Source organism: Lagopus leucura, unplaced genomic scaffold (assembly GCF_019238085.1).
Source record: "Lagopus leucura isolate 7727_CA_CO unplaced genomic scaffold, USGS_WTPT01 Super-Scaffold_100001, whole genome shotgun sequence".
Classification (NCBI taxonomy): Eukaryota; Metazoa; Chordata; class Aves; order Galliformes; family Phasianidae; genus Lagopus; species Lagopus leucura.
The window spans coordinates 55,130,751-55,145,132 of record NW_024962262.1 but is presented as its reverse complement, the minus strand read 5'-3'; the positions used below and the strand labels follow the sequence as shown (position 1 = coordinate 55,145,132).

The window sequence follows — 14,382 nt, the reverse complement described above, 5'->3', positions numbered from 1 at the left end:
CCCGCCCGGCGCCGGCCCCGGCCATCTTCCCGCCCGCCCTCCGCCAGGGCCCGGCCCTCGCCTCGCCCCGCCCGGCCGTTCCCACGCCGCCGAGGGCCGGGCTGAGCCCGGGAGGGGAGCGGCGCTTCCCTTCTGCTCGGGTCCCTTCTGCCGGTTCGGACCGGCCGCCCCTTCCTCTCCGGCCTGCGGGAGACGGCGAGGTCGGGCCGCGCCCCTCGCCGCGGAAGCCGGGCCCGAACCCAGGCACGTCGGCGGCGGACGGGGCGGCAGCCTCCGGCCTGGGCTCGGGCCGAGCGGGCGGCGGCGGCGGAGCCGGAGAGGCTGCGGCCCAGCTGTGCCCGTCCCGTCCCCTTCCCGCGCCTGTGCTGTCCCGGCAGTGGGAGGAGGAGGGGAGCCGTACCGTCCCCCCGGGAGGTGTTCGGTGCCCCGGCCCACGCCTGCCTCTGTGACCGGTTTGAAGAAGACATGGGAACAGCGATGGTGCTGGGTGCGTCCGGGCAGTGGATGGGGAAGAACTATGTCTCTGCCCTGTCTGACATCCTAACCTTGTCCCTTATCCCACAGCGCAAAGAAATCTGTGTCAGACCTGAAGTGAGCCTGCTGAATGCTGTAATGACCAGTGTGTTCTTCTGTATGGTGGTTCCAGTGACTGTACAGAAAAAAGCTCCCCTGAAGCACGGTACTCTGTGCCTTCGTACAGTGCTCACCTTTAAAAACCAGGAAATAAAAGAGTTAAGAGAATGCAAACTGAGGCTCTGAAAACTAAGAAAAGACTTAGCAACTCATTCTAATACAACCTTAACTCAGCCCCCTGAAACTGGTAAGACCCTGTCAGGGTTTGTACTGCAATCCCAGTTACATTCCACTTGAATTTGCTATTTTAAATTATAGCTGTATGCACATTAACTGCAGCAGTGTGGTTATAAATGCAGGACTGCTGATCCTGACTTCTTAGGCCTCTTTTACTCTCTCTTTTTTTTTTTTTTTTTCTCTAAGGCATTAGTTACAAAGAAAAGAGCAGTGGATGAGAAAAGCTACCTGGATCAAAGGACAGATTGGGTACTTCACCTGTGTTCTGTGGGTTATTTCAGCAGCAGCAGCAGGCTGTGGTCTTCTGACCAGGGCAGCAGTGAGGTGTGGTAGAGTTGTACACGGCCTTAATGATGAAAGCAGAACCACGTGCTTTGCGCTGAGGGCTCTGGTGAAGTACATTAAAAATGAGGTAAAGGAGTAACATTTTGCAAAAATAAGGCTACTCCTGTTCAGAAGATCTGACCTTTCAAACACAAGAGCTTATGTATGGGATGAGTTCATGTCAGCGGAGGTTTCAGCAAGGAGTGCTGTGAGGCTGGCCCATGGTCAGAGTGCAGCAGGCACACAGCACTTTCCAGGAGCCTCCAGCTGTCTGCGTTGTAGGCATGCTCTCAAGGAGTTCTCCTCCCAGTCTGCACATGTCTAGAATTGCCCCAACCCACCTTGCACTTGACCTTGTTGAACCTCACTAGGTACCCGTGGGTACTCTTTTCTAGCCTGTCCAGGTTCCTCTGGATGACATCCTTTCCTTCTTTGGACTCTGGACTTTCTTGTTTAAAGTAAAGAACCCTCTCCTCTGTGTGCCACATCTCAGCTTCCCTTTTGTTGCCTTTTCATGTCTGGCAGCAGTTACCTCAGCACCATGTCTGCACAGCACAGCACAGCAGCGTGTCAGGACACTGCACTAGTTCATGGTACTTGGAAGCAGTAGAGTCAGGTTGTTATAATAGTCCACAAAGACTAATTAACCTTGCTGAGATAAATGTAACATCAACCTGCAGCACAGGCTGGTTCTTCCTCACCCCTCCTCGCAGTCCCAAGGGAGGATCATGTTCAGAGAGGAACATGCAGAAACAGCACGGGATTGAGCACGGAGGCAGCAAAAGGATTCTGAGTTGAGCATGTGGGGCTAACACAGCAATGGGCAAATGACAGGACTGAATGTGGAACATTTCATTCAGCTCATAACACTTTGACTAAATTATTGTTTTATCTATGACAAATTACTTCAGGTTTGAGCCAGAAAAGGCCTTGGCTGGGCTGTGGTTTCTCAGGCAGAGATATGACATATCTGTTCCATGTAAAGCAGATGAATGTCCATTATGGCTCAGATCTCATGGATTCCTTATAACTGCAGTTTAGGATGCATCCTCTACTATGTGAAGGAAGGTCCAAGATTTCCAGGTGCACAGCAGCTGCTGCTCCAACTGGTAAGTTACACCTCCCTAAATCTTCAACTAATGTGGAAAAAAAATTAAAAATTCCTGGTGAAAGTCTTAAGCAAAACAAGAGAAATTGTCTTGAAAAACTTAGATTTAACATTGTCCTAGACTTCAGATTTAACTTCTAGGCTCTCCATATTTATCTATTTAAAAAAAAAAAAAAAAAAAAAAGCTTAGTTTAGGAACTGAAACTTCTTAAAAGCTTGCTAACAAAGGTGTGGAAAAATGTGATTCCAAGACTCCAGCCAGCTGCACCCAGAGCTGCTTGCAGCAATCAGAAGGAAATTATGTAGGCTGTGGTTGCTTCATGAAAATAGAAACTCCCTCAGTCTGCAGCACACTCATGCCAAAGTGCCAAGCAGGAACTCTCATTTATTTTTAAGGCCAGAATGGTACCCTCCATCTGATGTTACCTCATCCTTCTCCCTGTTCCTCAGGAGGAGATGAACAAAGCACCCAAGAGCAAAGGGTTTGGTTTTTGTGTGTGTGTGTGTAACATGAAGAGGCAAGAAGAGACAAACCTGGAGAAGTTATCATAGTTTTAATGCCAGAGCACTAACTGGCAATGTACTCTTGCCATCCTCATCCTACAATGAAAGCCTACCAAACCTGCATCACTGCTCCCTCTGTTTTTTTTTTCTCTTAAATGTCTGTCATACTTCATTAAGAAAAAGAGAAAAATGGATAAAGTGGTCTAACACAGCATTTCTCTGTTTTGGGTTGCAGGAGCAACTTCTGCCAAATGAAGATGACCTGCATAATATGTAGCATGTAAATCTGACAGATGGCTTAGAACAGTGAAGGCTGCTATGGGAAATGAAATGGGCCATGTCATATTTCATATAAAGGTGTATCTATTGACATAAATTGACAGAAGTCCTTTGTCTTACTCACTTCTCCATTTATTCATAATATTCATCTTGATTCTCACATCCTTCACACACCTACATTCCATACCTATTTTCCTTTACTTTTTTTTTTCATCTTCAAACATTGTTCACATGTTCACTGTTCCTCAGGCACTCCTGCTCCCACTAGCTCAAAGTGAGTAGCTTTTCTTCATACATGCTCCATTGCCATGTTCAGTTTTTACTGTCAAATATTCTGTATACAGATCTCTCCATTAAACACGCTCTTATAACCAAGTCCATAATTATGTATGTTATAACATTTTCAATCAAACATGCAGATAAGTCTTCTAACTGTGGATGGTATATAACAAGTTCCAGCTTTCTCACTTCTCTGTGAACACAGATGTCTTTGAGAATGACAGAATGAAGGCTCGCTAATCATCATTTCCATGCTGATAGCCAGCTATCAAATTCATATAGCAAGCTTGGACAGCTGTGGACAGCTCACCTCTCCAAAACATATAAACCCGCATGCTGTATATAGCAGCTCATTAGCTGGCTGAATTGATTTTCTGCTGAGCAATCTGTCCTGGATGGCAATAGAGATGACAAGCACCAATCCCCATGGGTGACATAGGTGTTCAGCAATAGGGGTCACAGACAGCATGAAAAGATGCAGTGTGCAGTAGGATTTGTTATCAACAGTCACTCACTATAAAGGAAATAAAATGTTCTGAAAATCTCTTTAGTCGAACCAAAACCACGAACCCTCACATGCTCCAGAAGCAGAAGACCTGTCAGTGATTGTACTCCAGCCCAAGTCCAGGTGTGAAGGGTGCTGAGAAGCAAAGCAGAAATATAAAGTCACTGAGTGTGACAGAGGGGGGAACTGTGTGTACGTACAGGGGAAGGAGGCAAGTGGCTCTGCACACTCAATGGATGTGGTAAGGTGATCTTGGGCAGGGTATTTCCACACAGGGAATAGACTGAAAATTTAAAATCAGTGAAAAAAATAGAGGACAAATCTGAATCTCACATGAAATCTTACTGAAAGATTCCACAAACAAGGGTGTTTTATCAGGAGGCGCTAATTTAGGAGAAGGCTTATTCCTCCAGTAGGAACAAGACCATCTGAGAAAAAGGAGCAGTAGTTTGATTAGTTTTTGTAGCCATTGATATTTTTCTCCCCATTTCTTTTCCTTGTGGTAATTCCAATTAAATGGAACTGGGAAGATCTATAGTTACAGCTTTCTGGGTCAGTAATCCACATGCAGACAAGGAAATAACAACAGGCTGTTATTTGGTGCTTCACTTTCTGGTAGGGAAATAATATTAAAAGGCCCAAGAGTTGTGCCACCATAGTGCAGTGTATAAGTAGATGACAGGTGATATAGAAGACGTGAGAAGAACAGTCCCTTCCAGTGTTGTTAGTTCAAGGGTTGAGACTGTAGTTAGCCTTTGCTTGAGTGCAAATTAAGTGCTTAGATACTCAGTGCAATAAAATGTATATGTAGCTATTTGTTCTCACATAATTATGCCCATAAAACACTGAAATATGTGTGTAATGTGCTTTTGTAATGCAAATTTGAAATTCCATGGCATGGCCAAATTGATTTAATACACATTATATAGGTAGAGTTATTGAATGGAACATTTTACAGATACCGTATTACATAGAAACAGTGAGATATGCTACTCCTCCATGCTTCACAGCTTAATAAGAGTTTATCAGCTACAAGCAGAGAAGTTACAAAATACGCAGTAGTCATGTATTAAATAACTGCAGCGATGGATTTGACTATAAATCAATTTTTCTGCATGTGCAGGCCTAAATACAGCCTGCTTTCACATCCTTCTCCATTTCATAACACCTACTCATTTGTTTCCTGGGATAAAGGCCTGGGATAAAGGTAAATTTCTCTTCCTCATTCCTAATATACCATTTCTCCTTGCTTATTTATTAGCTGTCAATATTAGCTGAGACCAGTGTAAGTTCTTGTAACCAGGAAATCCCACTGGCCATGTTTCCCTAGACAAATTCAGTTATCCATACTGCAGCCCAGCTTGCTAACCATTTACATGTACAGATACAGCATCTCATCTATCAAAGCATTTTGGATATTTATAATTATGTGGAGTTATATATATATATATGTATATTATTATCATTATTATTTTTGCCCTGGAGACACAGGAAATGTTTTGCGTGCCTTCCTGGTGGGGTGTTCTGTCCCAGGAAACTTCCAAGTTTGAAGCTCATTGGTAAGTTGAACAACATTTACAATTTCGAATTTCTGAAATTCTATGTAGGAACTTGGTGAGCCAAGGAGCTGGTCCCATCAGCATGGAATTCCTGCACTGACATCCCACTATTGGGACTGGAAGGGCGAGGGGTTGACTCTCCCCTCTCTGTCTTTGCTGAGAATACTCACCCACTTACTCTGTTTGCAAACTTAAGCCTGTTTCTCTTAAGTGCTTTCCCAGACAACTATAAATAGTCTCTTGGAAGTGATAATTAAGTCAGGACCACATTCACTCATAGGAATTTAACAACTTCTCCTGGCAGAATGCAATTGTTTTTTCCTCCTCTATCCAGGTCCCAGCAATTGGCCACAGAGGATCTAAAATGGTTTAATGGTTTGAACCATTTGCAGCATGATTGTATACTGGCACAATATTCCTTTTGCATCATTATTCATGCTGCTATTAATTTTTATTAAAAAAAAAAGTTGAGAAACATTCTCAGTCTGAGCTCAGACTTGTCATGTGCCAAATGTCATGAACAAAATGGGTTTTAGAGAGCTTGAGGGCCCAAGGCTGGGAGGACAAGGTGGTGACTGCAAGGGAGAACCTGTGTTGATGCAAGCAGAGAACACTCTAAACTCAAATATACACTACAGCGTATGAAATATACTTCAACCCCATGAGATTGTAACTTTAGGCATACATTACTATATTTAGCCCATACTATACCAGCTTCAGTGACTGCAATCATAGTTCTGTGGTACTTCTGTCACTATCACAAGTTACCATAAGGAAAGAAACTGTTTCTTCATTAGAAGAAAAACTGACATTTCACGCCAGCGTGCTTTAATACACCTGTCAGCCACAGACCCCACATCTCGGCCCCAGCGGGTCCTGGTTTTGCCTCCCCTCCTGTCCCTGGGAGGGAGGCTCTGCAACGCTGTTGGAGTGCTTGCTGAAAGGCTGTGGGGGCTGAGTGCTGGTGCATGTCTTGTGCTGCCTTGAAACGTGGTAGACATATTCATTCTCCTGCATAAAGCTTTTTAAAAACAGAAATGGGGAAATTTCTAGATAAATTACCATATATAGGCTTTCTGCAATGTTCGGCGGCACGTTTGCTCAGTGACTTCCAATTACTTCAACAACACTGTGGTGCTTGTTCTCATATTGACATCACCCGAAAGATATTTATTCCAGCACAAGATGTTTGCTGTGCAGAATATACTCAATTTTGTCTTACAAAAGCACATTTTTCATTTCCATCCAAAGATGTATTGTCTGTGGCATTGCATACTCTTAGGGAAGTAAACAACACAAAACCGCCTCCCACAATCTCCTCCATTCTTCTTCTAGAGAAACATTCCCATTTGCATGCACACCAGTAAATATACATTCGGTAGTAAGAGAATGTTGCTTGCAGTGCGTATTGTGATTGTGGTACTGGAAGCATGCTATGAAAACTGTGCTGAGATTGACTGTATCGAGTCAAACAAAAGTTCATCCAGCCCAGCACCATGTTCCTAAATGCAGCTGCTGGCAGCTGCCCATAGGAGAAGAACAAATCAGACCAACAGTGATATTTTTCATCAACTGTCTTCCAATCTCCAGCAAAGGATACTCCAATCCAGAGCTGATATCCTTGTATTTAACAGCTCCCATGGGATTTTCTCTATTGAATTAATCCAATTGTTTTATCATCCACAATAAATGTGGCAAAGATCTTTATCTACTCATTTGGGGAACATTACCTCTTGTTTGCCCAGAGAAACTGTGAGTGTCCTCTCCCTGGAGGTGCTCAAAGCCAGGTTAAATGGGGCCCCGGGCAGCCTGAACTGGTGGAGGGCAGCCCTGTTTGCAGCAGGGGTTGGGACTGGGTAGGCTTTGAGATCCCTCCCAACCGAAGACATTCTGTGATTCTATGATTCTGAATGCCTGTCATATAAATAGTCAGTGCCTCCTATTTGGTCTTATTCGTTCCCTGTCTTCTCCATGCATATCCATCATAGCTCCTTCCATCATTTCTGCAACACTTTCTGTGATTTTCCCAGCTATACCAATAAATCTGCCCTTTATTTCATTCAGCTTGGATCAAAGTGATCATTTTTCCTTAATTTCCATGATGACTGGACAACAAATTAGCAATTAAGTTTGGGAGACAGTCCCCACTATTCTGTCCTTCCTGAAGCGAAGGCAAAATCCAATTCAGTAATTTATTTTGGCCTTCTGTACATGTTTCACGTGGGGTGGATGTGTATGAAAGTACTTTATCTCAGACACCCCAAAGGCTATACTCATTCAGAAAATTCTTTACACTATTCCCCAGCAAGCCCAGATAAGAAAAAACCATCCATAGTACTGTCATGATAACCTTAACTGGAATAAAACATTCATAATCATAGAATTACAGAATGATTTGGGTTGGAAGGGGCCTCAAAGCCCACCCAGCCCCAACTCCTGCTGCGTGCACGGCTGCCCCCCACCAGCTCAGGCTGCACAGGACCCCATCCAACCTGGCCTTGAGGCCTCCAGGGATGGGGCACCACAGCTTCTCTGCCTTCTGAGTAAAGAATTTCCTCCTAACATCTAAGCTAAATCTCAGCTCTTTTAGTTCCTGTTCTATAACAGTTACTGATATTTGATCAGGAATGTTTTTAATTTATTTGTTCATTTATTTTTGTTTTTTTGTTGTTTGTTTGTTTTTATTCCGGTCAGCACTGCCAACTGAGCCAAATAGATACTGCTCTTTTAAGGCAAACACACCCTTAGAAATGAAATCAATATTTTACAGACGTGTAACAAATCACTGGAAGACACAGGATACATGTGAAGAATTTCTAAAGTTCAAATCAACAAAACAAGTAAGCAAAATTAATCAGATAGTGGCCCTTCACATTTTTTGCCCTCCATCATCCCTTAGTATATATGATTGTTCCAAAACCACCTTGACAGATGACTTCTGTGTGCTCTGAGAGCTTTTCCAGTTCAGAAACCCTCACATTATGGTTGAGTTCACCTTAGTATTATATTTGAACTGACTTCCAATTAATATTTTTCAAATACAGCTGGATTAATATTCTCAGTGGATCATATATAATTTTAAGGAAGGTTTAAAAGATTATTTTAATTGCTTAATTTTTTTTTTTTCACTGCTTAATAATCTATAATTGGCTATTAAAATTTAATTCTAAAATCTCTCAGCCCTTTAAAACCAAACTTGTAAAATCAAACATATATTGCTGTATTTTGTCTTTATTATCGGAAAATCTGTAAGTTTCAGAAATGCTTAATATGGTAAAAAACACGAAGATACTTAGTATGACATTAATACTGACTTAGAAAGAGGATCTGCTGAGTTAATGATATTGAATTAAGATCAGTATCCAGCAGTGAGCTTCTATCACTGATCAGAACAATCTGGCACAAAGTAAATGCCTATTTTTTTTTATTATTATTATTTTTTTTTATTACTTGCTTGATTAATAACTCATCTGCTTGGAAAAAAAAAGTCTGCCAAAGTCAGTACCTTCAGCGCTATGTGATGCTGGAGAGAGCAGTGCTGAGTTACTCCTCACTTCATGCTGATATATGAAGCTGGAGATTCAGTCCAGTTTCAAGGGAGAACTTCTCTCTAGTGCCTGTCCAGAACATGAATGTATTTCCCTCTCTTGTTTCTACCAGCAATGAGGGCCACGACCTGTGGATCAGGAACTCTGGATTTTTATGCACCAGTCATGCTTTTCAGTTGCCTGAAGCAGATGATGCAAGTGCTCTCTTCAGTAATGTCTGTAGTAGATGGCTGGCCATCAGCATGAGGAGCAGAGAGTGCTGTGGGAAGGGCAGGGCCATAGCCCACTTCTCTGGGGCATGGGGCAGCTGACTGAATCACCAGACTTTCTCTTTGCGCAGTTTCTTGCTTCATTCACCAGACGCTTTCAGCTTTTGGAATGCATAAATGAAACAGGAAAAGTACTATCAAAAGCAAAGTTGAAAGGTTTAAAATGGCTGTATGCTGCAGACCTTTCTGGCTCACCAGCACCAGATGATCAATGCCGCTGATGTTAGTCTTTGTGTAGCCCAGGTGTTTCCTTCACAAGATCCAATGCCAGGATTGCCAGGGAAAACCTGTGGGGAGAAGTTGAGGGGCTGCAGCCTTTCCGCATTTGCAGTTGCTGGTTCCTACGTACATCCAGTCTGCCATGCACAGCTTTCTGGCCTGGCTGTCCTCAAAAAGTGGGCTGCACACAAAACTATTCCTTGGTTTGCATGTTTTGGACAGTGCTGCTGCCAATTGCTGACACGACTATGGAAACAAATCTTTAGGCCGCTGCATGTTTCATGGAACTGAATCAGTGCAAAAAACCCAAACGCTTGAAAAACAGCACATGAGATGTGAATGAAAAGCAGTGATACATCATTTTAACCTCTGCCTAAATTGGAGATCAAGGATTGGACTGATTTAACTTCATTATCAGGCCTGATAGAGCAATATGGAAGACACAATCATTCAGAATGGGGAAGTTGTGTACATGAAAAGCACAGCAGTCCGTTGGGTCTCCCTGTTACCTTCCACTTGCTGTATATTATTATTATTATGTGTTTTTCTGTCACCACTAGCACCTCTGCAGTTTTGATCAGCTTGGTTAGGATGGCCTGTACCAAAGTATGTGGGAATAAAGCTAAGTACTAAAGTACTAAAGTACTGTGGGAATAAAGCTAAGCCTGGAAAATGAGCAATGACCATTTGAGGTGGTGCTCTCTTTTCTGCTGTGAGTCTCCTGACTTTGGCTTCCTTGTTTGCAATAGCTTTCAATGCTCTGATAAAGTTTTAGGACTGTATTGTAGAAAATGTGCCCCTTGACGCAAATATCAGTGATACACTTTGGGGCTGAAATAGAAAAAAATAACTTTTGGCTGGAAAAAACTTATAAATGTCATTTTTCTTTCCACAGAGTTTATTCCAATACATTTTTTTTTCCCACCAAGACAGGCTATATATGAACTAGGTTGACAGCAGCTAATTTTCCTCATATCAATATCCTTTGGGAGTATCAGTTTTCTAGAACTAAAATGACATATATTCCACCCCGCTGCCTCCATTATTTATTACTGCTCCACGAATAGATCATGTAACTTGGTTTTATTAACAAAAGATATGACTGCATATTTGGTAGTAAGTCTCTTGATATCAAGGCAAAAAGCCACAAGATTAGGATCATATTTTCTCAAAAGCACTTTCTAACAATAGATAGAATTCACACCAAAGAACATCTCGCTAAGAATAGATGGAATTATTGTGTAAAAATGATACATGCACAATGGAAAAAATTCCAACAATTTTGGCTGTGAGACGATGACAATTTGTGACAGACAAAAAAAAAAACCTGCTGTCACAAACCCAGTAAAATGCTCTACTGGGACACTGCTCGATTGCTCACCCCCAGCTTAGTGTGTTGCACTTTTTGGGAAGAAATTAACTAATTTAACAATTTGTCACTTTTAGGTATTTGTCTATCTCCTGCATTAAAAACGTAACTGTGATTACGAGAACAAAAATTAACCTTACTTTTAATTTGGAACTGTGTTGTTCTGAACATGCCTCATCTCATTGTAACTGCAAAGATTCCCTCTAATCTTCATAAATCTTAGAATGGTTTAAGTTGGAAAGGACCCTTAAAGGCCATCAAGTCCAACTCCCCTGCAATGAACAAGCACACTTACAGCTCACTCAGGTTGCTCAGAGTCCCATCCAGCCTGAACTTGAGTGTCTCCAGGGATGGGGCATCCACCACCTCTCTGGGCAATCTGCCAGTGCCTCACCATCCTTATTCTTAAAACCTTCTTCCTTATATCCTCTCTTTCAGTTTGAAACCATTTTCCCTTTTTCTATTGCAGCAGACCCTGCTAACGAGTCTTTTCCCTTCTTTCTTACAGCCCCTCTTTTGATATTGAAAGGCCACTATCAGGTCTTCCCAGAGCCTTTTCTTTTCCAGGCTGAAAATCCTTGACTCCCTCAGCCTGTCCTCATAGGAGAGGTGTTCCATCCCTTGGATCATTTTTTATCTTCAGAACACAGTTTTATGATAACTGGATCCCATGGGGGTATGAGTGGGAGCTGAGCTGCTGGCCCTTGGGCTGGCTTGGGACAGCCACAGCCCACTGGGTATATCCAGTGCTCTGCCTGCACTCAGCAGCTCTACTCATGGAAGCATGGGGCCTCATTCTGACCTAGCAAGCCTCTGCTCTGCCTAAGCAGCTCAACACGAATGTCCTTGAGCAAGCTGCTTGGGAATGTTTAAAGCCTGCTGTAGACAAACAGCTGCTTTTTATTAGTACATTCTCATTTAGGTATATTTTACTTCATGCCTATTGAATTTAATTTTGTTTATAAATTCGAAATTTTCTAAAGAAATCCGTTCATGGAAAGTCAAGCTAAACACACCAGATTGAGTGTAGACAGAGCCACGGTATCAATTTTCCTGCTGCGCTCTACAGCTGATAAGAAGGTTGAGTTGAAGCTCTCCAGAGGGCACACCTATGGGACATAGCTTTATTCCCTTTTTCCGCTAATCACTGCGGGCTTTTTTTCCATGCAAACTGCTTATTCTTCAATGCCTTTTCTCATCCTGTGTGCAAAGCACTCCTGTATTTCAAAACCTTTTTAAAGAGTCACGTCTGGGAGCCAAATTTCCTTCTGCAAGGTTACAGCTTCAACCTTCACTTCCTGTATTGGCCACAAACTGTAGAAGTACTTCTTTAAAAAGAAAAAACAAAGTTAACGAGTGCAGCTTGCAGTGATTTTTATGTTCCTTCACATTTTCCTGCCACACTTCCTTTATTTTTGTCTGTCGTTAGGTTAATTGTAGTTTCATCTGGTTTAGGCATCTGTCATTTTGTTTATCTTTTCTGTGCTATGCATACCAATGGCACTGCATAAGAAACTGTTCAAGTGTGTTTATGTTAATAACAGCAAACATACGAGGGATTGTTCTATGTCAGGTGCTATCTTACAGTATCCCATTAAAAGAATAGGTTTCCAATGAACAGGGAACACCTGTTTTTCGCATTCTTTAGTAAATGACTAATGTTTATATACAAAGAGAAGGTGACATCAATTGCAGACTATAGCAGCTGGTAATCACATTGCCAAACCCTTCAAATGTTAGCCAATTACCAAAAACAAAGCTTCTCTTTTCACAAATTCCAATCTTCAGCTTCATTTGCTCACAGCTATCTCAGATTTTATGAGCTGTTAACATAGAAATATAGGATTACAGGCCAAGGAGCTTCCTGCTTCAGCTCTTGGACCAGAGAGTGCCTCTCACAACTGATATCTCACATGTAGCAACCCAGATTTCTCACTTGTCATCACAGAAGACTTTGTAGATTATTAGAGAAAGATCCTGTAGGTAAGTGATAGGAAGCCACAGAGATCCGTAGAGGATTAGCAAAGCCATTTTCCTGCCTTGCAGGGATGGAAGGCAGGCAGAAAGAAGGAGGAGAGGAGATACTTCCACTATTTAGAAAAGAAGAGAAAATTCAGCTCACTGACACCAAGACCTAGAGGTTTGACACAATGAAATTCATGAGTTCCTGCCTCACACATCCATGTCAAACTGATCTTTGAGGAATGTTTCCCTAAACACAAGGGCTGCTCCAAATGTAATGCCTCCTATTTTATTATGTTGGCCCATGACATCAGAGGTGGATGTTGGTGGTATGGCAGTAGAGGTTGAACCTTCCTGCCAATATTCTGGTACATATTATCCCACGTGACAGATGGCAGCAAAGGGGCAGTCTGACACAATGGTCTATGACAAGGCAGGGTGGGTGGAAGAAAGGTGTCTCATCAAATTTCTCCATGCAGAAAAAATGGTACCCACTGACATTCATTGACACTTGCTGAACACTTATGGAGAAAAAACAGTGGATGTGAGCACAGTGAGTGGGTGTGCGGTGCATTTCAACAGCAACGTGAAAGATAAGCTATGTTCTGGATAGCAATGCAGATGAGCACAGCATGTAGGCTCTTGTGCATCACTGATGAAAATGCATAGCATGATGCATGATGGTGACTATGTTGAAAAATACTGCTTTGTAGCCGAGAATTTGTTCTATCAAACAGTGCTATTGTGCTCTTTGTATGTATTGCCATTTCCATGGAAATAAATAGGAGGCATTACTTTTGGAGCAGCCCACATACATTCCATGAAGGGACGATTAAAAGAATTCCCAATCTTCCCAAGAAACATACTTGGAGTGCAAGAGTCGGAACATGTATTTCTAGATGGAAGAACTTTTCATCGAAAAGCAAATCAAGGCTGTGCACTGCATGATACTCAACAGACAGCTTCAGTTTGGAGGGAAATGGATTTTCCGTATTCCTGCCCAAGCAGTGCCAGAGGCAAAGCTAGTGGCATGAGTCACCAACCACGGCCTTCAGTTTGCCTGCTCATGGTGCTGCAGGTTAAGGTCATCACAGAAAGCCAAGGAAGAAACCAACTAACTGAAGGAAATCACTTTTATTACAAGGAGACGTTGAACTGCATTCTTCAGGAATCATTAAAAAAAGCCAAATAGTCAGATCCTTATGGCAGCACTGAAGTGAAAAACGAAGCATTGTCTTTCTATACGTGCTAATTTAAAGCAAACCAATTTCATTACTAATATGGATTGTGGGGTTTTATTTCCTGCTTTTAAGAAAAAAACTCTTTTGAATGTGTTCTCAGTATTGGCCACAGTCCTACAAATTCTTTAACACTAACTTTACTCTTTCAAATCTGTGCAGCTGCTCACTCACATTGCATATACATTTTGCTGACCAGTCCATACTTGAAAATTATGAACACAGAACAGAAGTTTTACCTATGCCATTATTCAGCCCATTGGTTGAATTCAGTATTTCATTACATATTTAGTCATCCTTCATATCACTGTAATTATCGACAGCTGCCTGTATACGTCTAAAATCTTTCTCCCGTGTTAATGTTCCTTAAGGCTCCTTCTTTACATCTCAATCTATTTTGGAATGCAGA

At 42.2% G+C, this 14,382-nt stretch overlaps 1 long non-coding RNA gene across 1 annotated transcript; it reads left to right on the top strand.

The window, feature by feature from the left end:
- The first annotated feature begins 336 nt into the window (after window positions 1-336).
- LOC122178028 lies at window positions 337-3,204 on the top strand. The gene is made up of 3 exons (XR_006178221.1): window positions 337-487; window positions 565-2,243; window positions 2,982-3,204. It is a non-coding gene; the product is annotated as an uncharacterized LOC122178028 (long non-coding RNA).
- The last annotated feature ends 11,178 nt before the right edge of the window (window positions 3,205-14,382 follow it).